The 26712-nt window shown below is 44.0% G+C and overlaps 1 long non-coding RNA gene and 1 pseudogene across 1 annotated transcript; one reads left to right on the top strand and one right to left on the bottom strand.

Annotated features, from left to right (window-relative positions):
* Nucleotides 1-3130: 3130 nt before the first annotated feature.
* On the bottom strand, nucleotides 3131-4793 carry LOC125523204 (3-ketoacyl-CoA synthase 5 pseudogene; annotated as a pseudogene).
* A 3916-nt stretch (nucleotides 4794-8709) lies between these two features.
* Nucleotides 8710-11674, top strand: LOC147958911 (uncharacterized). Its single transcript, XR_015611842.1, has 7 exons — nucleotides 8710-8789; nucleotides 9038-9139; nucleotides 9221-9332; nucleotides 9610-10076; nucleotides 10883-10946; nucleotides 11105-11201; nucleotides 11535-11674. It is a non-coding gene; the product is annotated as an uncharacterized LOC147958911 (long non-coding RNA).
* The last annotated feature ends 15038 nt before the right edge of the window (nucleotides 11675-26712 follow it).

Below are 26712 nucleotides of genomic sequence, written 5' to 3' on the forward strand. Positions count from 1 at the left end.
GCGAACAGTTTTTTTTTGCACGTCTCCTATTGAAACATTACATTATGAAAGTAGAGCGATGAAAGTATTTTTGAACAAATCTATTTAATAATGATATTATTGCATGGATTGAGTTAGAGTATTGAGACCTTTGAGGGAGTGGTAGTAGTTGTTATAACCAGCCTTTTTATCACGACCAACTGCTTCATGGAGAGCAACTAGTTGGCAAGCGTTCCTTCGAGAGCCTCCCAACAATTATTTGAGATGGGATATGGCGCACTCTCAGCCGTCGTCATGTGTCGCGCTCTGGACGCTCTCTTCGAATTTTATTTTATTTTTAACTTTTTCGCATGCGTTTTTGACTTTTTAGACGATTTTCCCGGGTTTTTGTTTTTTCCTATGGTCTTTCTAAGCTTTTGGACAATTTTTATTAAAAAATATATTTTTTTTGCATGAAAAAATATGTTTGTTTGCTTCCGCGAGAGGCATGGTTTTGCTTTTGCAAGAGGCACGGTCGCATCTTTCGGAAACGAAAAAAACACGTTTTCTCTTTTTTCCTTATGTGAGAGGCACGACCATGCATCTCGGAAATAGAGAAAAAAATGTGTTTTCTCTTTTTCTTTTTTGTCCATGAGAGGCACGGTTTTTGCTTCTGCGAGAGGTATGGTTTTGCTTCCGCAAGGCCATATCTCTCGGAAACAAAGAACACATTTTTTTTCCTTTTGCATGAGGCACGGTTTTGCTTCCACGACAGGCACGGCAGAGCCTCTCGGAAACGGCTTTCGGAAAGGGAAAAAACATGTTTCCAGTTTTTTGTTTGTTTTTTATTTATGAAAAAAAGTCCGTCAAAATCTATCATCATAAGATCTAGTTTTAAAGATCTCGACGCGAGAAATATAATGATGAAAACAGTTCAAAATTTAGACATATGATTTAAAAGATAAAATATTTTGAATAAACGAATTTATGAAAAAAAGGAAAAACTCTCAGATTGCGGCAAGTGCCACACATATAACACCCACTTATCATAACCTGAGGAGATAGAAGCGATCTTTAAAAGAAGTACTTCTTAATTAGTGATTTCGCTAATCCACAACATAGGTACATAGTCAGTCCCGTCGATGAGGAGGCCGAAGTAGCCAACCACACAGGGCCCCCAAAATTATGGAGCCCCTGATTGGAGAAAAAACAAGAGGTGAACCGCCTGCGCACCGCCAGCTACAGCCAGAGCCCGGGAGCTCCTATATGGCGCCTTTCAGCGCCAATAAACTTAGGTGGCGCACACTAGAGATCCCTATTGGGCCTCGACCCACTATTCCTTCGCTCGTTCTCCCGTTCGTCAATACTCCTTCTCACGTTTGCTATAATTTTTCTTTTGTTCGATTTTTTCTGCTCCTTGATTTCTCTTGCAGCACTTAAAACAAGAATAAGAATACAAACTAGAAATTTTTTGGAAAAAGTTCATCGATTTGAAAAAATAAATCATGAATTTGAAAAAAGTTCATTCAAATTTGAAAAATAGTTCATCGATTCCGAAAAAAGTTCATCTAATCTGAAAAAAGGTTCATCTAATTTGGGAAAAATTTCATCGTTTTTGAAAAAAAATTCATCAATTTTCAAAAAAGTTAAAGAATTTTAGAAAAGTTCATCAATTTCGAAAAAAGTTCATAGTTTTTAAAAAATAGTTCATTGAATTTGAAAAAATATAATCATTTTTTAAAAAATTCATCGCATTTGAAAAAGGTTAAACAAATTTTAGAAAAAGTTCATAGTTTTTACAAAGTAGTTCATCGAATTTGAAAAAAAAATCATCATTTTTGAAAAAATTTCATCAAATTTAAGAAAAGTTCATAAAATTTGATTTTTAATAGAAATAGAAAAAAGAAAATAAAAAACAAGCAAGAAAAAAAGAATAAGAACGGACGAAAAACTGCCCAGCGAACCGAGAAAAACCAGTTTAGAAGCTTTCCAAAACCAAGGCTTCCCACAAACAGGAGAAAGTATAAAAAGGAAAACAAAATATAATAATTCACATCGGTTGAGTTGCCCTAGTGGTCAATGCGCTGGGATGAGAAACCTACAGATCCTGACTTAGCCTTGTTCGGGATCCCTCCTCTCCGCCCTGACTCTGCGGAGTTGTGGAGCTCAGTTTTAGCCGTTCCGTGAAAGTGAGCTAGAGCCTGGTCCGCTCCGGAGCGGAGTGGAGGGAGTGGAGAGGAGCCGAACGTGGCTTTAGAAACCCTCGTCTCTGCGTACGATTCTTTTTTTACCTTTCATCCAGAAATAAAAAAAATAGATAAATAGGCCAGCCCAGCTAAACTTAACCGGCGCCTGCAGTGCCGAATAGGGTTTGCCGAACCCTAGGGCCGCGACCCTCCCCCAGTTCTCCTCCGTCCACGCACATGTGCGCCGCCTCGCAATCTCCCATGCTCCTGTGCGAAGAAATCAAAAACTGCTGGTCCGTTGCACACCGCCGCCGCGGGCTGCTCTCCCGTTGTCTAGTCCCGCCTGGTAGATGCTCCGCGCTAGCGGCATCGCATGGTGTCTGGCAGTGCTCCCCTTCCTCTGCATTGCCACGGCGGCCGTGGTGTTGCTGCCGCCGAGCGCTGGCCCTACCTCAGCCACGCCCAAAACGGGCCGTGCGTCCAAATCCGAGAAAGACCGGCACTGCTCGCCTCCTCGGCCACTGATCAATGGGTAATTTCTTTGATCGTGATTGGCAAACAACAATACAAGATGCGACATGATGTGTGTGTTCATTTCCAGATTGATGAATTTGAACATTGAACTGATACTGAATCGAAAAAAAACATGTATGTATGGATTAAATGAAAGATGTTGCATATTTATATCAGTTTTATTCCCTGTTACAAAAAATAAATAAGATGCAGATATATTTTCACTGGTGGCGTGCAACAATAGTCAAGGACATATGGGAGGAATATGGACGAAGCAAACTATTGACTTGCTATTCTTTTGTATCCCTTATTATTATTTGTACTTTTTGTCATATGTCTTATCTATTTTGTTTGACCATTAAGTATTGAGTTTAAGTTCTATATATATTGCGCTGTTGAGCAAATTTTTGTGTGCTTTCGCATGAGGTGTTTCTTGGATAGCTATCAGACATTTTTTAGATAGTCCTTCAGTATACAAAAAATTAAAATTTTATTTGCATTTCGCCCCGGGCCCCCAAATTCTTGGAGACGGCCCTGTACATAATCAACATTATGACACTGGTTGTATGCAGTATCCACAATACATAATTCGAAGGGTGATAATTAAAGCCTCTATTTAGAAAAAAACGTGAACAATATTGGAGTATGTTTCTTGGCCGCCTGCCATTTAACCGAGGCCATACTCTACACCTCCTTAGGAACATCCATTGGGTAGCGATATATGCAATCTTGCCATGCCTTATCAGCATTGTTTGCTGGCTGGACGCACTTCAACACCGCACTGTTACACTTGTATCCTGAGCCAAACCCAATCATCCAAACTCGGTCCCCCTTCGTCATTCGACCCTTGGCCTCACTGTAGGCCAGCTCATACCATACCGAGCTACTCGATGTGTTCCCAAACCTGTGAAGTGTCATCCTTGATGGCTCAACATGCTCATCTAGCAGACCGAGGCTACGTTGCACTGCATCAATCACCGCTCGTCCACCCGCATGGACGCACAAATGGTCGAAAGCTGTGCGGAAATCGGGCACATATGGCTTGGCGGTTCCATTTAGCACCTTCCCTGAAATGTATGAGAGAAAAATTGCAATCTTGACTGACAAAGGAAGAATAAGAGGTCCAACCGTGATGATGTTAGCCCTGAGAGCCTTGCCAGCAACGTCCACAAGGTTCTTGGATAAATTGAGACCAAGATTCCCCTTGTCATCTTCCTCATGGAACACACATTGGTATGCATTGTCTTGGTACCCGGTGCATGTCCGAATCACGTGCGCGAGCTGAAAACGAGCTTTGGTACCCGAGGTTGAGAGGAGCACCGCGGAGCCACCCATGCGGAACAACATGTTGAACACTTGCATTTCACGCTTCCTCCCAGTGTAGTAGGTCCTATTCATAATCTCCGTGGACACAACCAAGGCATGCGCGTCGGAGGGAGCGGTCTGCAAGAGGTCCTTCGCAAGACCCACCGCGATGAGGCCTGCGCTGCAGCCCATCCCAGAGAGTTGCACGTTGCATATATCATCTCGAAGCTTGTATCTTCTCATGATCATGTCAGCGAGCGACGGAGTTGGATTGAAAATGCTGCAGTTCACGATGAGTATGGAAATTGCATCAAGGTTGATAGATGTCTTCGCTAGCAGATCATCTATGGCCGTGAAGATGGACAGTTCCGCTTCTGCACGAGCTTCGCTTAAAGAATAATGCGGTGGGATATAGTGGTGGGGAGGCGGGAGGTAGGTCTCATCGCCAAGGCCTGACCGTTCAGAAATACGGGTCAAGAACCGATGGTTGTCGTCGTCGTTGTTGTCAGACTGGGAGTGGTGAATGTTCTCAATCCATGCGGCCTTGCTGATGCGGTGGTTGGCATTAGGCCGGAAGCAGGCATAATCAACAAGATATACGGTGCGCGAACCGTTCATGAGGTACAGGGTGATTGCAGTGGTAACGCACAGAAAAAGTAAGAAGAGGCGGATGTGTGCAGAAGTATCATGCCAAATGAGAAATAGATTGTCTACTAGGAGTACCAGTACCATGGTGGTGGTGGTGTGGTGGCTGAGGCGCCTATGAAAATTGTGAACGTCTTCACGGCGACCTGGTAGTGATACTTGGTAGATGAATAGAAGCAAATTAAGAGAAAGTAGGGAGCTTATATTTCCTGTTTAGATTGCTGAGCACGTATTTATAAAGAAGCAAAGGATTGTGAAGAAGGGGGCGTGGATTACAGAGCGGCTAGCATAAATGCTTGCACTCTTTAACCACAAAGGCCATACCAGCAATATTTTTATTATTAGGGCCCATCGTTTGATTGAGATTTTCTTATGTCTCAATCCACATTATGCAAAGTTCAACGTACACTTTATCACATAGTTGCACTTCTCCAAAAAAACGTGGAAGTCACGCTGCACTTAGTGCACTACACTGAATTTGCATTTTTCAGAAATCGACTGATACTTAAGAAAACACTGATCGGCTAAGAATTAGTAAACACTTATTTTTTTTGGTAAGTAGTTAACACAGGGTCCGCACACATGCATATGCAACCTTTTTTTTGTCACTTTGGTTAATCTTATTAGAAGAGCATATACAGTTAATATTTACGCTCAAAATTATATGTACAGACGGACTAGGTGTTGTTGGTCGTCAGACGGATGTGGCCATGATAATCTGGAAGTGTCGTGCACCTTTGCGGTGCAAGTTCTTTGCATGGCTCGCCTTTCTGAACGGGCGTTGGACGTCGGAGAAGCTGGCCAAGTGGGGATTGTCGCATCAGCCGCTTGCCCTTCTGTGACCAGGAGGCAGGGACGGAGCTAGGCTAATGCAAGGATATGCAATGCATACCCAATGTTTTTTGCAGAATTTTTTCAGTATATAAGCTCCTATATGCCTTTATAATTCGTATGGCAGTCTACTTGTACGTGCAGGGCAGGAGAAACCAAGAAAAGAGCGATTCAACACCAATTGGGCCTATGTTGGGCTGCTACCAGGCCTTATCCTTGAGGCTCGACTAGGAGCCACCGCATCGTGAATCTGGGGCACATCACATGCTCGCATCGGCCATCGAAAGCAACCGCCGCTGCCGCCGCATCATCTCATCTTGCCGATCGATCTCCTTCGCCAGCCCACGCCCTTCGCTGCTTCGCAGTACGCACTCGGCAATGCCACAGCGCGCACCCGCGCACGACACATCTGTCATCTAGCAGACAAGTCGGCAACAGCTGCGTGTGCACGCAGTTCATCCACCGTCTGATTTTGTGAGTGTTTAATTTTGATTTATTCGAATTCTTAGTCGAGAATAGAGAGTTATCTTCATTCCCTATTTTTGTTTTGATTAATCTACTCTGTAGCATCCATGCAATTTTGAGCGTGGTTTGCATTGGCTCGCTGTAAAACTTGTGAAGAAGTGCAAGGAAATCAAGGTGAATTTTATGCATCTAAATTCCTGGATTATAAACATTCAAATTTGGAAGATTTTCCATCATGGAGGAACAATATTTAAATGATTGCTTGGTTACTTTTCTCGAGTGTAAATTCTTCATGCCCATGTTGAAAAGGAGTGACCGTAGAGTTACATTTTTTTTTACTCCGCATACCCATGTTGAAAATCCTGGCTCTGCCACTGCCAGGAGGAGGAACACATCGATCACCTTCTTGTTTGATGTGTGTTCGCTCGATCGGTCTGGCACGCTCTGCTCATAGTGTATGGTATGGCGGGTGAGACCACAACATCGCAGGATGCACTCTTGCAATGAGGAACATCTCATAGCTTTCCTACTCAGTCCAGAAAGGGGTTCGACAACATACTGTTATTGGCACTTTGGGAGCTTTGGAAGCATCGAAATGCAATTGTCTTCGACAGGGCTTCTCCCTCCGTGCCGGCATTAATTGCATGAATTCTCAAGGAGGTTGGAAGGTGGACAATGACGGGTTTGCTAAGGTCTAATCTACAAGCGTTTAGCGTGGATCTAGCTAGGTGGATTAGGCGTGAGTAGTCTTGTGTGCGGCAGGGCTGCAGACCAGTTTGTAAAACGGTGGATGGTTCCTTGTACGGTTGTACCCTTTCTTCTCCGAATGCAAGATACACATGATTGTGTGCATTTTAGAAAAAAATATGTACACCTTTTTGTTACTATAATAACAACTAGCTAGGTGTCATGCACAATTACGCGTAGAACATCACTACTTATATCTATTTCACACACATATTAAAAATAGAGTTAATACAGTTTTATCCCAAAATGAGCCGAGGTGAGAGAAATCACCCCAAAAATGAGAAATGGTGAACTTTTTACTCCTAACTTAAAGATTTCCAGATGAAAGTATGTTGCTAGATTGAATTATGGTATTATTACTTAGGTTCTTAAGACCATGGATGCTAAACAAATTTAGACCTATCATCCTATTAAATGTGAGCTTTAAAATTATTACTAAAGTCCTAATGAACAAACTTAGCAAAGTGGTGATCCCTGTCATATCTCATATTCAGACTGCTCTGGTGAAAGACAAACCCAATATATTATGGAGGGGGTGGTAGTTTTACATTAAGCCTTGAATATTATACATCATAGATAACATAATGCCCTTCTCTTCAAATCTAACTTCGAAAAAGCTTATGATAAAATCAAATGGGCCTTTTGTGCATCAGATGTTGAAGCTCAAAGGGTTTGATGATGTGTGGTGTGAAGGGGGGACATGTGCAAATTAGACTGAATGCTAACATTGGGCCTTATTTTAAAGCTCATAAAGGATTTTGAGATAAGGAGATGCCTTCACACCTTTATTGTTTGATGATCTGACTACTGATGCTTTGGGAATTATTATGGGTAAAGTTAAAGAAAATGTTTTGTTAGATGGGTGTTAGAAGACTCTTTATAAAAAGGGTGAATATGATGCCATATGCCGATCATACTACATCTCTATTGCGAGATCATGAGAATAGTGCTATAATTTTGAAAATTATTTCCTGTGCATTTGAACAAATGCCAAGAGATCTTCCTTTTTGCCAATGCTGTGAAAAAAGCCAATCTATATCTTGAAATCTCTCCCTGTGAATTAGATGTTGATCCCCTAAAATATCCGGGTATACCTATTTCTAATGTGAGAACTAGAAACAAACACTCGAATGGGGGGATAGAGTAAATAGAGAAGAGGTGTGGGCGCTGCTAAGGAAAATTATTGAATATGGCTGGTAGGGTTACTCTGGTTCGGGCATTCTTGACAAACGTCCTTGTCTTTATGATGTCCTTCTATGCAACTCCTATCAGGGAGAAAAGAGTTTTTTATAGGGCTAGGTTTGTGTCGAAGGCTGAAGAAGACAAAAAATAATATCATTTGGTGAAATTGAAAACCTGCTGCCAACCCAAAGACCAGGGGGGTTATCTATTTTAATGTAGAACTTATGAATAAATCTATCATGACCAAATAGATCTGAAAGCTAGAAACTGGATTTGAGCTATGGGAAGAGGTTCTTATAAATAAATATGTTGAAGGGAAATGCATTCTCACATCAAGCGTAATGTTTGAGATTACCATTTTTGGCCTAGCATTTTGAAAGTTAAAGATCTATTTAATCAACATTGTAAAAAGGTGATTAGACATGAGGAAATACAAGATCCTTGGAAAGATTGCTGGGTGGGGGATAAACCTCTGAAACTCTCAAATCCCAGGTTGCATAATCTAAGTATGATCATAATATTTCTGTGACTGAGGTTATTAATAAAGCATGGGAGCGATTTACTTTTAGAAGAATTCTTGTGGGAAAAACCCTGGAGTTCTGGAACAATTTGAAATTAAGATGTGATGATGTTAGAAAGTTAGGAGGAAAAGATAAAAGCAAATGGATGCTCATTGCTGATAGAAAGTTCACTATTAGACCTCTTTATAAATATTGGATTAAACAACTTGTGGTTTTCCTTAGAAATTTCTACGGAATATCAAAGTCTGACTATTTAAGTGTGATTTTTTTGTATTTCTTCACTCAAATCACCAGGCACACATACACATGGAAGATTGCTAATGCATTTTGTTATAGTGATTTTCTTGTTTCATTGCAGCAGGCAAACTGCATTGCTGATATTACCCCAAACAAAATACTTTTGGTGGATCAACTAGGTGTTGAATCTGGAAATCAGGTACACACGACTCCAGTTTTTTGTTTTAGTTAAATGCGTTGAAGAGTAAAGATGTAAACCAGCCAACTAGGCATACCTATACAATCACCATAGCATGTCTTATATCCATAACTATATTACGGATTCAGATATCAAGTATGTATCAGGTAGCAGATCAGTTATTTGTCTTTGATACTCTATCCCAAACATAGCCTCACTTCACGTTACGAAGCCCTAATGGCGGCGGCAACACTCCTCTTGTCAAGCAGGCCGTACCCTTGTGTGTCACATGCTTGTGCCTGATGCTACAGGAGATGAGACATCGGCTGGGATAAAGAAGCTGTGTTTGGCTGGCTGAGAGGGTCGATGAGGTTGTTTTGCAGTTTATTGGTAGTTTCATAGAAACATGAGTTACTTCTTGTTGGTCACTGACTCCTATTTCATTGTTTCAGCTACAAAGTCAGTTGTTGAATTGCTACCTACCTCAAATATGAGGTCATATATCTTCTTCTAAATGCATGATTTCCTTGTATGGATACAGTAGAGAACACTGCAGATTCATAGGTAAATTTTGACGAGGCTTTGTATTTCAATCTGGTCAATTGTTTTCCCATTCTATACATGATGATGCCCGCGTATCTCTGTGATACTATTTTTTTGTGTCACTACAGTGATTCTAACACACGGATGATAATTGGTATATGTATTTTGGTATGGTCGTCATTACAAGACACCCAAACCATAGTGTCAATCTATAATTTTTCACCGGTTTCCTAGATTTAGACTATTTCCTGAGAAATGATCTTGTAATCTTACTAATGAGAAGTTATTTCCATTTTAGGGTAAAGCGAACCGGCAGCGTAAAAATGATCTCTATGGAACTATCACCATATAGGAGATTTGATATGATTAGCGCAGCTGGACAGAATCTGAATTGTTCATTTGAGCAACCATTGCTCCGTTGTACTGCGGCAAAATGATTGATGAACTTCTCGTGAAGTGATGCATTTCTGAAATGGTGAAACCTCTTGCATTACCCGAATAGCTGATTACATCACTTCTAGCATAGGTACAGCGGTCTTGTGGATGGCGTCACGGCATGGCTCGATTGCGGCGGCGCGGTTTGGTTCGATGGTTGGGCGAGGTCGTTGGGAAAGGAGGCGGACACGGGGAAGGCGGCGTGCTTAGTGCCGCTTGACCACGTCATCTCCGCCGATGCCAATGAGCTCAGCCTCGGTGGCAGCGGGCTCCTGGCCATAGCCATTGACCACCTTGAGCGGGAGCCTACCGCAGCGGCCGACATGTGAGGTATGTTGTTTGGTACTAGCTCTTTGTTCTCAACATCCGGCTGCGTCTGTTGCACACGTTGTCTCCAAATACCGGTGTGAAAATGGTTTTCTAGATATGATCATTATGGTTCTCCAAACACAACCCATTGACTGATATTATAGTTTTTGTGGGCTTGTTCTTTATGAGAAAATAATTGTACACATAGCACTGTAGTTAGAAGCAGGCCACTCTTCTACGGCAGTTTTGGGTGTTGGGATTGCTTCGAGTGCTAAAGGAGGATGGACTTGATGGTGCTAGATCTAGCAAGAAAGAGATCATTGGGTAATGTCCAACAGTGCAGAGTTCCTACTTTTGTGCTCTGCAGCGACATCGAGATCCTTTGATTAATTCGCCATTCTCCTGCAGAAGGCTTAGGTTTATCTATGTTAGCACATAAAATTCTCACCCGCATCTTGTATGCCATGTGATGATTTAGTCCAGTGCTGCTAACTGGGTTACTAATATGGTTCTGAGGTGATATGATGTGCTGGTGTTTGGTTTGTGATTAACATTTCATGTGAGTTAAATTGTGAAACAGCGAGACACTGAAATTGTACTTATATGTCCCTAATGTTGAGTTGCTCTTACTGCTCTTGAAGGACTGGACAAGTGAGCATGAAAGTTTTGAAATATTTGGCTTTTTTATGGCAACCATTTTGTATTGTTCTGACCGTGAGTGTATTTAATCTTGTGGCCTAAGACTTTTAAGTTGATGTTACCCATTGACGGCATGCTGAGATCATTTGGATATATCTGGATGACGCACATAGTATATTCCTTCGCAGGTTCTTGAGGACCACCTGAAGAATTTTAAAGTCTTGGAGGGGAAGACGACGCCACCCAGCATTGGTAATATCTGGATGACGCATTAAAAAAATATCAGATCTACTTCTTTGATCTTCTCTAATGTTTTTCTTCGCTGCTTAAATAGCTAGATCTTTGTGTGTTGTAGGCTTGTAGCTTTGTAGTTCCGAATTCATAACCATTTCATATTTGGCTGTGAATAGTTACAACTATTTGCGGACCCATTACTCAGGCAAGGCCGCCGCTGTCACTCGCATCGTTACACCAACTACAAACACTGGATATGGATATGTTGATAAGGTTGGCTTCATTGCACTTGTTGTTCATTAATTTAATACATATTAGAAAAATATATTTCAAGGCCATATGTCACTCAGAGCTGCCTCTATTGAAATGGTGATTATACTGTAAATTCATCAAGATAGTTCGTGTTTTTCAGCATAGCTAAATTCAAACTTTCTTGGCTTTGTGTTCCTGCTTTATGTCTAGATTTTCCTTTGTCCGCACCTTTTATTTTAGTAATAGTATTTTTTATAGTTATACAACTATTTCATTACATCGAAATTTATTGAAGAAATATGCCCGTTCAAAATTTCAAATACAAGTGAGTTTAATATGCTATACTATGCATAGGTTGCAGAATGCATGACTGTACAAGTAGGTGTCATTAACTTTCTATTGGAGACACATGGAGGAACTAGCTTGCAAGGACATGCAACATGGTATGTTCTGATTCCTTATTTGCATATTCGGTTCTTCCTTTTCTGATGACAAATAGTGGTAAACCTTTTTATTTTGTCTTCAAACATGCCTACATAGTTTGATGTTAGTTATCCAAAAGGCTCCAAGTCAATTCACATTGTTCCAATGGACATCGTTGCACTAGTAGAAAAAGGGTCAAATGTGCGACACATTAGTCCCGGTTTGTAACAAAACCGGCACTAATGTGTCCATTAGTGCCGGTTCCAACGACTAGGCGGGAGGAGCTCTTTAGTACCGGTTCGTGGCGAATCTTTAGCACCGGTTCGTGCCACGAACCGGTACTAATGAGAGTGGTGGCAGGATGTTGTCAGAGTGGGGCCCCTGCAACACCTTTACTACCGGTTTGTGCCACGAACCGATACTAAAGGTCGTCATATATAAACCCTTCGTCCACCAGCACTCTGTTCTTCCCCCTTTCCCCTCTCCCTCTCCTTTGTTCTTCCCTTCTTCCTCTCGAGTTCATCACAAAATTTGCCCCAAATTTGTCAAGATTTGCAGGTCCCCATCCATTCAAATGATCACAAAGGTTAGCAACTTTGTCCTTTCATCTCTCATTGCTAGATTAGCTCTTGCATTGGTTTATATAGTGATTAATTGTGGGTTTTAGTAATTTGGGAGGAATTATATGTGATAGTATTTGATTTATATGCAAATTGAGGTCAAAATAACACTTAGTTTGCATATGTAGGTGTGGTTTACTTAGTGCCTTCTAAATCTCCGTCGTAACCACCGTCGATCGCCCGCACCGTCCCGTCGCCGGCACCACCTTGTGGTGAGCCTCTTGTTCATGAAATTTTATATAAAAAATTGATGTTTGTGTGATTTGGATATATAGTTAGTCGTATAATTATCTTACCAGTACGTTGTTTGTTATACATAGTACCATGGTTTTGATATCTGTCCCCGTCGGCCCTCGCCCTTGTTATAATTCGAATGTGGTATATTCGCTTTTAAAACTATTTGTTGCATTTCGTGTTTATGAAAAATTATGCCCATCAAGCTGACATAGATATTTGTATGTAGGAGGTAGTTGAACTGAAAATTTCAACCGACCCTATTGTCGAGAGGTTAAATTTAGTGGAAAGAGAAAATGAGGATTTGAAAGAAAAATTGAAAAGAATTGAGGGGGAGAAGATGGAATTGGAGTTGCATGTTGCCGATGTCATCGATGATCACAAGATTAAGATGGAGAAAATGCGCTTGAAGATTAGAAAGATTAGAAAATATGCCATTCATAGTGAGGCTTGGTATCATTATGTTGTTGGATCAATTGTTACCTTAGTTGCGATCTTGATCGCATTTGTTGTTGCATTTAAATTCTTTAGCTAGAGAGTTATTTGTTTGTTGCATTTAAGTGTTGTATGAACTTTATGTATTGTATTAATTTGGTGTTTTCGGTGCTGTGTATTGAAGATGAGCCGACAATGGATGTACGATGACCGATGCTCTCCCGAGTTCATTAATGGTGTGCATACTTTTCTGCTTGCGGCTGAGGCAAACAAGCGGGTGGATGTTTTTATGCCTTGTCCATGTGCTGGCTGTAAGAATGGTCACAATTACTCTACGTCGAGAACCATTCACGTCCATCTCTTTGAGTCCGGTTTCATGCCCCACTATAATGTTTGGACCAAGCATGGAGAAAGAGGGGTTATGATGAAAGACAATGAAGAAGAAGAAGAGGACGACGACAGCTATCCTGGCCATGGGTTCCCTGAATACGATGATACAACAATGAGGAAAGAAGCTGAGCCGGTAATGCGGGAAGAAGCTGAGCCGGCAATGCGGGAAGAAGCTGAAGAAGAGGCATTGGATGAGCCCGTTGATGATCTAGGTCGGGCCATTGCTGATGCAAAGAGAAACTGCGCAAGTGATTTGGAGAAGAAGAAATTGCAGCGCATGTTAGAGGATCACAAAAAATTATTGTACCCGAATTGCGTAGGTGACAAGAAAAAGCTGGGCACCGCACTAGAATTGCTACAATGGAAGGCAGAGAATGGTGTATCTGACAAGGGATTTGGAAAGTTGCTGGTAATGATAAAGAATATGCTTCCAAAGGACAACGAATTGCCCGAGAGTACGTACGAAGCAAAGAAGGCTGTCTGCCCTCTAGGGTTAGAGGTGCAGAAGATACATGCATGCCCTAATGATTGCATCCTCTACCGCGGTGAGTATGAGGATTTGAACGCTTGCCCGGTATGCGGTGCATTGCGCTATAAGATCAGCCGCTATGATCCTGGTGATGTCGAGGGCGAGCGCCCCAGGAAGAAGATTCCTGCCAAGGTGATGTGGTATGCTCCTATAATACCACGGTTAAAACGTTTGTTCCAAAACAAAGAGCATGCCAAGGCGATGCAATGGCACAGAGAAGACCGTAAGAAAGACGGAAAGTTGAGAGTACCCGCTGACGGGTCGCAGTGGAGAAAAATCGAAAGAAAGTACGGGAAGGAGTTTGCAGATGACGCAAGGAACGTATGGTTTGGTCTAAGCGCAGATGGCATTAATCCTTTTGGGGAGCAGTGCAGCAACCATAGCAGCTGGCCTATGACTCTATGTTTGTATAACCTTTCTCCTTGGTTGTGCATGAAGCGGAAGTTCATTATGATGCCAGTGCTCATCCAAGGCCCTAAGCAACCCGGCAACGACATTGATGTGTACCTAAGGCCATTAGTTGAAGAACTCTTACAACTGTGAAATGGAATAGGTGTACGTGTGTGGGATGAGCACATGGGGGAAGAATTTGACCTAAAGGTGTTGCTGTTCGTGACCATCAATGATTGGCCTGCTCTCAGTAACCTTTCAAGACAGACAAACAAGAGATACCGCGCATGCATGCACTGTTTGGACAATACCGACGGTATATATTTGGCTAATTGTAAGAATAATGTGTACCTGGGACATCGTCGATTTCTTCCGAGCAGGCATCCCGTAAGAAAGAAAGGCAAACATTTCAAAGGTGAGGCGGATCACCGGACGAAGCCTCGCCACCGTACTGGTGCTGATGTACATGATATGGTCAAAGATTTGAAGGTGGTCTTTGGAAAGGGTCTGGTGGATAACCTGTTCCGGATGACGCTGACGGACGCGCACCCATGTGGAAGAAGAAATCTATATTTTGGGACCTGCCCTATTGGAAAGACCTAGAGGTCCGCTCCGCAATCGATGTGATGCACGTGACGAAGAATCTTTGTGTGACCCTATTTGGCTTCTTGGGCGTGTATGGAAAGACAAAAGATACACCTGAGGCACGGGAGGACCAGCAACGTATGCACGGAAAAGACGGCATACATCAGGGTCATGCAAGCTACGCTCTTACCAAAGAAGAGAAGGAAATCTTCTTTGAATGCCTGCTCAGTATTAAGGTATCGTCTGGCTTCTCGTCGAATATAAAGGGAATAATAAACATGGCAGAGAAAAAGTTTCAGAACCTAAAGTCTCATGACTGCCACGTGATTATGACGCAACTACTTCCGGTTGCATTGAGGGGGCTTCTACCGGAAAACGTTCGATTAGCCATTATGAAGCTATGTGCATTCCTCAATGCAATCTCTCAGAAGGTAATCGATCCAGAAATCATACCAAGGTTAGAGAATGATTTGGTGCAATATCTTGTCAGTTTTGAGTTGGTGTTCTCACCATCCTTCTTCAACATCATGACGCACGTCCTAGTTCACCTATGCGAAGAGATTAACGTTTTGGGTCCTGTATTTTTACACAATATGTTCCCCTTTGAGAGGTTCATGGGAGTCTTAAAGAAATATGTTCATAACCGTGCTAGGCCAGAAGGAAGTATCTCCAAGGGCCATGAAAATGAGGAGGTCATTGAGTTTTGTATTGACTTTATTTCTGACCTTAAGCCGATTGGTGTTCCTGAATCGCGGCATAAGGGCAGACTGGATGGAAAAGGCATGCTAGGAGGGGAACAAATAATATGTATGGACGGACATTTTCTCACTAAAGCACACTACACAGTTCTATAGAATTCCGCCTTGGTGGCTCCGTATATGGATGAACACAAGAATTTGCTACGCTCCAAAGACCCGGAGCGGTCTGATGACTAGATTACACGTGAACAAACCAGGAGTTTCGCCAGCTGGTTGCAGACACGTACCATGCATGACGCCTCTATTGAAGATGACCTGTACTTGCTGTCCCAGTTACCATCTTCGAATATAATGACTTTCAAAGGGTACGAGATAAATGGTAATACATTTTACACGATCGCCCAAGATAAGAAGAGAACCAACCAAAACAGTGGTGTCCGCTTTGATGCAGAAACCAAGACGGGAAAGAAAACATATTATGGTTATATACAGGACATATGGGAACTTGACTATCGACATGGTTTGAAGGCCCCTTTGTTTCGGTGCAAATGGGTCAATATGACACGAGGCGGGGTAACAGAAGACCCGCAGTACGGAATGACAATAGTGGATCTCAGCAATCTTGCGTATGCATACGAACCATTCGTCCTAGCCAATGATGTGGCACATGTTTTCTATGTGAAGGACATGTCTACCAAGCTGAAAAAAAGAAAAGATAAGGAAGCGAATGCATCGTACGATGAGCCAAAGCGGCACATAATTCTTTCTGGGAAGAGAAACATCGTGGAAGTGGATGACAAGACAGACATGTCAGGAGATTATGAAAAGTTTGATGAAAGTGCTCCATTCACAATGAATATTGACCCGAGCGTCCCGTTAAATGCTGAAGATTTTCCATGGTTACGGCGCAAAGGGACACGCGCGAAGAAAAAGTTTCACACCCAAAGATCTGGGATGTGATCGGCTTCACTATCATCACTTTCTTCTGTGTTTCACACCCAGGAGGGAATATCTGTAATAGTTACGGTAGTTATGTATTTTGGTATTTGAAATACGAAGAAATTTTATGTGCAAACAAATTCTTTCATGTCTTTACTGATTTTTTCAGCTAAAAAGACATTTCATTTTTTAAATAACCTAAGCATTACCAAATTGAATATAATGATAAAATACACTAATATTAAGCATAATAAAAAAGAATCACTGAAAAATGTATTTTTAAAGTTAAGTTATTCACAAACTAGTGATTCACACAAATTTCAAATAATTCAAAATTTAAACTATTCAAATTAAAAAACTACCGGCACTAACTGAAAGTTTCTAAAAACTATCAAAAATATTTACAAAGAAACTCTAAATACAACAAAAAACAACTAAAAATAAATAAAACAAAATAAATAAAGCAGAAAAGAAAAAACTAAATGAAAAAAAGCCCACCTACAAGGCCACAGCGGCCTGCATACGATTAGAAACCCAACCTGTTGTTGGGCCAGGATGCAGAGCCGCAAGCCCAATAGGCCCCACAGGGCAGAGTAGCAGAGGTAGGCCCAGAAGGCCTGCTTTAGAGAGGAGCTCAAGACAGCAGCGGCGGCGGGGCTTATAAGCAGGTGCGCGTGCCCTTCGGCTAGCGAGGTGGGACTAAATTTCTGCGCCCCTCGCCTGGCAGCGCACCCCCTTTAGTACCGGGTCGTGGCATCAACCGGTACTAAATGGGGGGTCTTTAGTACCGGTTGGAGCCACCACCTGGTACTAAAGGCCTGCCCTTCCCGCCGCTTGGCCTGGCCAAAACAGGCCTTTAGTATCGGTTGATGGCTCCAACCGGTACTAAAGGTGCCTTCTATATATACATCACTTTGAAAAATTTCATTCTTCCTCTGTTTCTTCCTCTGTTTCCCCACTGAAGCACCGCCCGCCCCGATCGATCGATGCCGTCACCGCCCCCGTCGTGCGCCGCCCCCGTCGCGCGCCGTTGCCCTCGCCGCCCCCATCCCCGTCGCCGCCCCGGGCCCGTCCCCGTCGCGCCGTCCCCGCGTCGCCGCCCCCGTCACGCCCCGGCCCGTCGCCGCCCTCGGCCGTCGCCTCTCCGTCGCCGTCGCCCCGCTGTGAGCTCTCCCCCTCTAACGCCTCTCCCTCGCCCCCGGCGGCCACCATGGGCGCCGCCCCTCCCCGAGCCCATACACACACACAAGCATGATGAACACACACACATACACATTTCCTTAAGTTAATTAGTATATACGTATTTTGTATGTTTAATTAGTTTAGATTTTTTAGATTATTATTTTTTCACTAGTATATATGTATGAATGCATGTTAGATGGATATAATTAGTGTTTAATCAGTATGGATTTTTTTTATATAATGTTGTTTTTCTGTTTTTAATGGATGTATAGAAGTTGTTTTTTCTGTTTTTAGTGTTAGATGCTTAATTAGTATGAAATAGCATATAGAATTTTGACATATGCAATGATAGCATAATTAGTGTTACATTTGCATATAGTATTTGTTGTCGACGATGCCCGGCCCGCATCCTCGCCGTCGACCCGTTCGCGACGACGTCCTGCTTCATAGGACCCATGTCCGGGACTGGGCTCCGCCGGGCTGGCACTGGGAGGTGCTACCTTCAGGGGCGCGATGCTTGCTGAGGAACCCGGCCCTGGGTCCCGTCGTCGACCCTCATCTCCTTTGGTGGCGTTCGTGTGGGCCACTTTCGGTGCGGAGGGAGCCGGCCCCGCCGGAGGTGGTACGTCGCCGTGTGAGGGAGGAGGACGAGCACATCCATCGCTACATGGCTGCTATGGACGTCAAGTTCTCCAATACCTGGCAGGTTCTTTGGGGAGATCACCCGAGCTATGATCCAGTGATGGTACCTTCACTCTGGTTGTCCACCACCTAGATTACTCTCTAGTATTCGATCTTTATTAGCTAGCTAGCTAGCTAGCTAGTGATGAATTCGATATATAATATTCGAGATTATATATATATTATTCGAGACGATGTATTCGAGATTATATCTATTATTCGAGACAACGTATTCGAGATTATATTCGATGATGCTTATTATGTACTATGATTGATTAAGTTTTTCCTTATTAATTGATTGCATCCATGCATTGTAATTTGAATATATTTCTTTTGGATTAGTTAAATAAAACCTAGGCGGACAATACCGGCAGAGAGGGAGAAGAGGCCCTGTTCAATATTATACGCAATCCTCGCGGGCCAGATGATGATCAGAATGAAGAAGATTATGACGGCTCCGAATATCTAAACAACACTGGGGAGAGTGATATGATATTCGATCACGACGACCGAATTGATGAAGTCATGAACTATGAACATGACGAAGAAAATGTTGATCTTGAAACAACAAAGACCGGCGAGGTATATTTATATAAGCAGGCATCTGGTGATCATCACATGTTTTAAATGACTTGAAGATATATATTAACGAATCGATCTTTCTTCTTTCAGCCATCCGGATCGGGCAAATCTTCAGGCAGCAGGACAGTATGAGGCCCGAACAAAAAGTTGAAGGAGGGCGTAAAGTACAATACCGAGGCCATCAAACCTAATGGCGAACCATTAGCGCCTAAGAACATTGCGGACAATTTCATTCGTCAGTGCGGAGTTCTTGTGAAGGACCAACTCCCGATCTCCCTTCAAGAATGGAGAGAGCCAGCAAAGCCACATCCAGATCTTACTTTTGTCGACGACAGACAGAAACTTCTGCTTTGGGAAACGCTCATGGAACATTTCACCCTATCAGATCATTTCACAGATGCAGATGTGGAGAAAGTCAAGGACGCTGCTCTTAGGAAGATGGCGGTTGCATTCAACAACCACAAGAATCGTGTATGGGACCAGTACGTCAAGGGAGGAAAGAAGACTCCAGTATTCAAGGGAACACTAGAGAAGCAAAGTGCTCATTGGGACGATTTCATGAAATTCAAGGAATCGGAATTATCTAAGGAACGGTCGAGAATAAACAAGGCCAATGCCGCAAAAAAGGATAAGTTCCATAAGCTGGGGCCAGGTGGCTATGCGGTAGGAATGCCTAAGTGGGATAAGTCTGAGAAAGAGATGGAGGATGCAGGTGTCACTCCAGAAACATTGAGCTGCCCCCCCAAGTGCAGGACTTGGTTTTATGCGCATGGGGGGAGTTGGACCCGAAGACAGGCAAAGTTTCGAAGAAGGCATGTCTGTACGGAGCCGAAGATAAGCTACTTGTTGCAATAGAAGAGGCTCGATCGGGGGTGTTCGAGCCCAACAGAGAGAACGACGAGCTTACGCGTGCCCTGGGAAATACTGAACACCCGGGAAGAACACGAGGCAAGGGCGCTATTCCATGGTATGAGGGGTTTTCGGACTGGAACGCCGACTAAAGAACTTGTGCGAGAAAGAAGATTGCAGAGAAGAAGAAGAGGAAGATGGAGGAGGAGCAGAGGAAGCTGGACTATGAACGCCTTCAAGACCTAGAATCAGCGCACACGGACTTGGCAGTCAAATTCTAGCGGCAGCAGGAGCAGATCGACTCACTTAGCCAGCAAAGGGGGTCTCAGTAGCTGCAGCAGCTAGCGGATGATCCAGCATTGAATAGCACCATCCCATCCATGCCGAGAAGCAGCGTGGGTTCCACCCCGGGCGACGCATTGCTGGATAGCTACCTAGTGGATGACATCATGGAGAACACTAACTGCGAGCTACACTTCAAAATGAAGAACATATCCATGAAGGTGGCGGACGCCGTTGCTTTTACAAATCCCCCCGAGGCAACCTTCCAATGCAACCCGATTCCAGCGGGCTATGCTCGTGTCTTGGTTGATGAGGTGGTGGACCAATATTCGGGGGTAGAGCTTGACATTTCTGGAGGTGACGAGGAGCACACACTTGGAGAGGCCAACCATCATATCATCCTATGGAGAAAGGATTGCATCATCTTTCGAAGGTCACCGGCACCGCGTCATCCGACTCCTCATCGAAGTCCGTCACCGAGTCAGCAGACTCCCGCTCCTCCAAGTCCACCAACGCGTCAGGCCACTCCTCCTCCAAGTCCGGCACAGCTTCAGGCCACTCCTCCTCCTCCAAGTCCGGCAAAGCGTCAGGCCACTCCTCCTCCAAGTCTGGCACAGCTTCAGGCCACTCCTCCTCCTCCAACTCAGCCACGTCAGCCGTCTTCGCCGCCTCAGCAATCATGGAAGAGATCCGCCTCAGCTATGGTGCGTAGCGGTACAAGTCGAGGTAGTACTGGAGGTACAGGCAGAGGCAAGCGATTTCAATATGGTCCAAGCAGCCTCGCGCCTCTTCCGCAGAGGCCTTACGACAAGTCCGAGGAGGAAAACGCATCCATATCGAAGGCTGAGGTGGAAGCCCATTTTGCACCGAAACCGCCACCGCTGCCAAGGGAGAAAGTGCCTGAGGAAAAGATTGACCACTTCATTCGTATGGCTAGAGCACCAGCTCCCAAGCCTGTTGACACAGACTATGAGCGCCACCTCAGGAAGTTAAATCGAGCACATCTACAGAAAGAGGCGAGCTCGAGCTCGAGCAAATCAGCTGGCAAAAGGAGCGGTAAAACCGTTCCCCAGCTGGGAGAACAGGCGACGCAATCAATCCCCCCGCTTGTTGTGCCAACAACACATGAGAGTACGCGCGCCCAATATTATTGTGGGAAAACCGTTAACGTTCCCGGGCTGGGCGATGTGGTAATAACCGAGGAGCATATTGAGCAGGCTAATAGGCTCATGATCACTGTTGGACAACTCCTCGATATCGAGCCCATGTCTCTGATTAGAGAGGAAGAAATAAAACAGAAATATGTCCGGGCCAACCTTTGGTCGAGCCAGACGAGGTCAAGAAGCTCCCAACGAGAATGTATGAATTGCATCAATTATACATGGACATTACCAAGATTTCCAATCGAGAGTCACTCATGGTGAATGTCAAGAAGGATCATTACTACCATGAGAAAGCTGTGTCCGTTGAGTATTCAGAACTATTTCAGTTATACAATCAAGACGCACTCGACAAATCTATCCTCAGTTGCTATTGTCTGTAAGTGATTTCTTTCTGTAATTTAAGTCTCAAGCTAGCTGTAGTGATCATTTTGATCAATCATTACCTGTAATTATCCTCACTATATTCTTTTATGTGGTATTATGCAGGATGAAGATTTATGAAATGAAAAAAGGTGGACGCTATGGCATTGGGTTCATTGACCCAAATACCATTAATGAATACACATGGAAATTAGATCCATATTATGAAAAAAGTGTAGAGGAAAGCATGCTAGAGTTCTTCAAGTGCCTCAATACCAATGAAGATATACTACTTCCTTACAACTTCGAGTGAGTCACACTGTCTTGTACTACAAATTCTGTTTTTGCCTACTAGCTAGCTACATGTTTTTGCTTACATATGCCTGCTTAATTAAGACATGCAAACGTGTGTGCATGCAGATTTCACTGGATCTTGTTAATCATTAAAGTTGATGAAGGAACAGTTGAAATACTGGACACACTACTTAAAAAAGCAAGTGACTACACCGTCGTGAAGGGGATAGTCAACAGGTAATTTCAATCATTATTAACTATATCTCGGCCTATTTAATTAGTTCGTCATTTCCTGGTAACAACTATTTAATAACCCATTTATTCATTTTCTTTGTCGGCGGGCAGGGCTTGGACAAAGTTCATCAGCGTCACTCCAGGCCAATGGAAATGAAATCTGAAATGGTATCGACCCAAGGTAAGTAATTAAGTAGTATTAGCTATCTGCCATCTCTTTAATTATCACGCTTGATTAATTATTATCTGATCAAATTCCATTCTCGTAAAGGCCCTGAAGCAGGCGCCGGGAATAATCTGTGTGCATACTACGTTTGCGAGAACATTCGCATGATGGCGTCCGAAAGGAGCAGATCTCAAAGACAGGAGTGGGTATGTTTGTCAGAACACTATTCACAATTTTTACACCATTATCGATATCTAGTCACACAACTAATACACATGCATATTGATCTCCTTCTTAACAGTTCAAAGAGGTGCGGGAGCAGCTCCTAGAAGAGGACCGCATAGAAGCAATTCAAGAGGAAATAGCGGGATTTTTGCTCGACCAGGTCATAGATCCCAAAGGAGAATACTTTTACCCGCTACCGCCCCCATGAACCACTTCCAATTGTCATCGTGCTCTGAAGGCACCAATTAGGCTAATGCCACTGGCTCCGAAGGCACCAATTAGGAGAAATTGTATATAGCTACCTAATTGTATACATATATATTGTGTGTGTATATATGTGTGAATTAATGGTGGTTGTGAGACATTCAATGATATATATATATATATATATATATATGATCGGTTCTACTAGAAATTCTATTTATATATATGCATAACGTGTACAATATGTAGCATCGTAAAATACCAGCAAACAAAAAAGAATTAAATGGAAAACACAAAATTAAATGAAAAAGAAATCATAAACCCAAACCCCCAACCTTTTAATACCGGTTGGTGTCACCAACCGGTACTAAAGGGCTCCCTGCCCCCGGAGCTGGCTCGTGCTACGTGGTTGCGATTTAGCACTGGTTCGTGCTGAACTGGTACTAAAGGGGGAGGGACCTTTAGTGCCCACACTTTAGTGCCGGTTACCGAACCGGGACTAAACGGCCTTACGAACCGGTGCTATTGCCCGGTTCTGCACTAGTGTTGTAATATTGGTGATTAAGTTGTCATGCTACCTATTCAAATATTTTTTTCGACATCTTTAGACTGTGAATACATTCAGTTATAATCATTTTGATACTTTGCCAAATCAGGTAAACTACAATGGTGATATTAGCTCAAAATAATTCTGCTGGGAGATCAAATGAATGAGATTTTCGAGTAGGGATACTGTGTTCTCTTTGCGACACCAATGTATGTTAAATCTGAAGTACAGGTGCATATGAACTTGTATTATTGTGTTGAGCAATGTATCTTCGCCACGAGCTTTCATAATCAGCAGGTTTAATGATTCAATTGAATAAGCTAGACGTGTCTACTGACAAAAGAAAGTTATGTGCTACTGGTCACCAAGAATGAAGACGGTGTTCCTGATTGTCGGTGTCAAAACCGGCGGATCTCGGGTAGGGGGTCCCGAACTGTGCATCCAGGCCGGATGGTAACAGGAGGCAAGGGACACGAAGTTTTACCCAGGTTTGGGCCCTCTCGATGGAGGTAAAACCCTACGTCCTGCTTGATTAATATTGATGATATGGGTAGTACAAGAGTAGATCTACCACGAGATCAGAGAGGCTAAACCCTAGAAGCTAGCCTATGGTATGATTGTTGATGTGTCTGTTGTCCTACGGACTAAAACCCTCCGGTTTATATAGACACCGGATAGGGTTAGGGTTACATAGAGTCGGTTACAATGGTAGGAGATCTGAATATCCGTATCGCCAAGCTTGCCTTCCACGCCAAGGAAAGTCCCTTCTGGACACGGGACGAAGTCTTCAATCTTGTATCTTCATAGTCCTGGAGTCCGGCTGAAGGTATAGTCCGGCTATCCGAACACCTCCTAATCCAGGACTCCCTCAGTAGCCCATGCTTCAATGACGACGAGTCCGGCGTGCAAATTGTCTTCGGCATTGCAAGGCAGGTTCCTCCTCCAAGTACTTCATAGAAGATTTTGAACACAAAGGTAGTGTCCGGCTCTGCAAAATAAGTTTCCACATATTGCCATAGAGAGAATTTACACAAATCTAATCTGCTAACGTATTCCATAGTGTGACATCACACCACGGCCAAGCTTTTATTCGAACCGTTTTACTGTCCCATCTCAGCGCGTTATGCGAGGCGGTTTCCTTGGCACGTCTTGTTAAAGCAGAGATTGTGTCCCCTTATTCTGGGATTCTCATCAATACGGGCATGGGTAACCCAACCGCGCCTAGGATTCCTAAATTATAGGCAAGTCCAAACGGACACGGAGAGGATGCTTGATATTCACCCTCTTTATAAAGGGACCAGGCTTTTATTTTTTCCTCTCGTGCTCAATCGAATCCTTCCCCCACCTCAAGCTCAAGCGCCCAAAGTTCAGGTCAGGTGCTCCGAACCTTCAGTCATGTCCGAATCTAGCCTTCAAGGCCGATGGGTGCCTTCCTCCGTAACGGAAGAAGACATCAAAAAGTTGAGGGAGGCCAGATATCTGACCGCCGAGATTCTGCATCGGCTGCCTCCCCGGGGGCAGGCCGTCCCCTCCCCCCGAACCCAACGAGAGCGTCGTGTTCGTCTCCCACTTCCTCCGAGGTCTAGGCCTTGCATTGGATCCTTTTGTCAGGGGCTTGATGTTTTACTACGGGCTAGATTTCCATGATCTAGCTCCGGACTCCTTTCTTCATATCACGACATTTATCGTTGTGTGCGAGGCCTTCCTCCGGGTTACCCCTCACTTTGGCCTATGGCTCAAGACCTTTGAAGTAAAACCAAAGACGATCGAGGGGCAACATGTGAAGTGTGGAGGTGCCTCAATACGCAAGATGACGGGAGCCGCATGGCCCAAAGGTTCCATTCCAGAGGTGTCTGAATTGTGGCAACATGAGTGGTTCTACATCACGGCTCCTAGAAGTGCCAAGTGGGCGGCCGCCCCTGTCTTCCGCCCGGGCCCTCCACCACAACTGATGTCATGGATTAGCAGAGGATTGAGCTGGGGTCCGGCCAAGGATGTGCCTATACTGCAAAGACGCATTCAAGATCTCTTTGATGGAGATTTCAGTTTGGTTGCGGTAGCACAAGTTATGCTGGTTCGCCAAGTCCAGCCTTGCAAACGCCGGCCCCTTCGCTTGTGGGAGTTCAATCCCGAGGGACCGTGTGTCATTCAAAATTTCCTCGGTTTGACGCACTAGGAGATGTACAAGTCATTCTTCGGACCTCAGGTGGAGTGTCCGAAAATCACCGAGGACGTGGGCCTGAGCAGTACCCGCACCGCCGAACAGGTAAGGAATCTTCCGGCCGAACATACTGTCTCTCATTTTTTATGAAGTTATTTTTGAGAGTTCGCCTTTTGATCAGGACTGGCTAGCAAAGGCAAAGTTGATTCGGTGTTCGGCCCCCCTCCCTGAGGGGTTGGAAAATCCGGTATTGGAAAAGATGCTCCAGACCGCACCCTGCCCGGAGCCCTTAAAGGAAAATACTACGGAGGGTAATGCCGGCGGACGCGGGCCCTCAACGCTGCCCATTCTAGCCGAGGGAGCGAGTGTCTCCATGAAGGAAGACTACCAAAAGAGGAAAAGAACTGCGCCCGGGGATTCGGAAGCCAAAACTTCCAAACGGGAGAAGAAGTCTCCCACAGAGGGTCCTACCTCGGGGGGCACCGTTGCCGCACAAAGTCCGCGAGGGGATCAATTGTCCCGCGAGTCGTAAGTGACCCGAAATACTTTAATAGTACAGATATGCCATCTTTTTCTTCTGAGAAGATAACCACCGCATATATTTTTGCAGTTCGGGCCTTAGCCCCTCTCAAATGAGCTCATCTTCAGGGGATCTTCTTCCAGAGATGATGGAGAGAGAAACGCCTCCTCCGGACTCCTCCGCTCCGGAAGCGGGCGACCCTGAAGTGTCGTCGCGGAGGGCCTCTCCGAGTCCGGTGAGGCCAGAAGATAATCCCATTGACCCCCGAAGCTCCCAGTGTCCGGCTCCCGAAGAGAACAGACAAAAGAGTCCGGCACCGTCTAGTGTGCGATCGGATGTGCTGAGGAAGTTGGTGGGGCGAGCGGCCATCTCAGATGAACACCGTGTGCTGATGGATACGGTGATAGAGAGAATATTGTCCGCCGAAAGCGGATTGCATGAAGCTTTTATGAGTCTACTGACAGGTTTTGAGGTACGTAAAAGAATGTATGATAGTCCTGCACATGCTAGGTGTGCCCTGTGTAGATAGTAGCCCCTGAGACTCTGGTTGTCGTCAGAAACGACGACGAACAGAGGATCATATTCCCAGGTAATAACTGTTGGAAATATGCCCTAGAGGCAATAATAAATTAGTTATTATATCATATTTCATTGTTCATGATAACCGTTTATTATCCATGCTAGAATTGTATTGATAGGAAACTCAGATACATGTGTGGATACATAGACAACACCATGTCCCTAGTAAGCCTCTAGTTGACTAGCTCGTTGATCAATAAGATGGTTACGGTTTCCTGACCATGGACATTGGATGTCGCTGATAACGGGATCACATCATT

The sequence above is a fragment of the Triticum urartu genome, chromosome 7A (assembly GCF_056163025.1).
Source record: "Triticum urartu cultivar PI428250 chromosome 7A, HENAU_Tu73, whole genome shotgun sequence".
Lineage (NCBI taxonomy): Eukaryota > Viridiplantae > Streptophyta > Magnoliopsida > Poales > Poaceae > Triticum > Triticum urartu.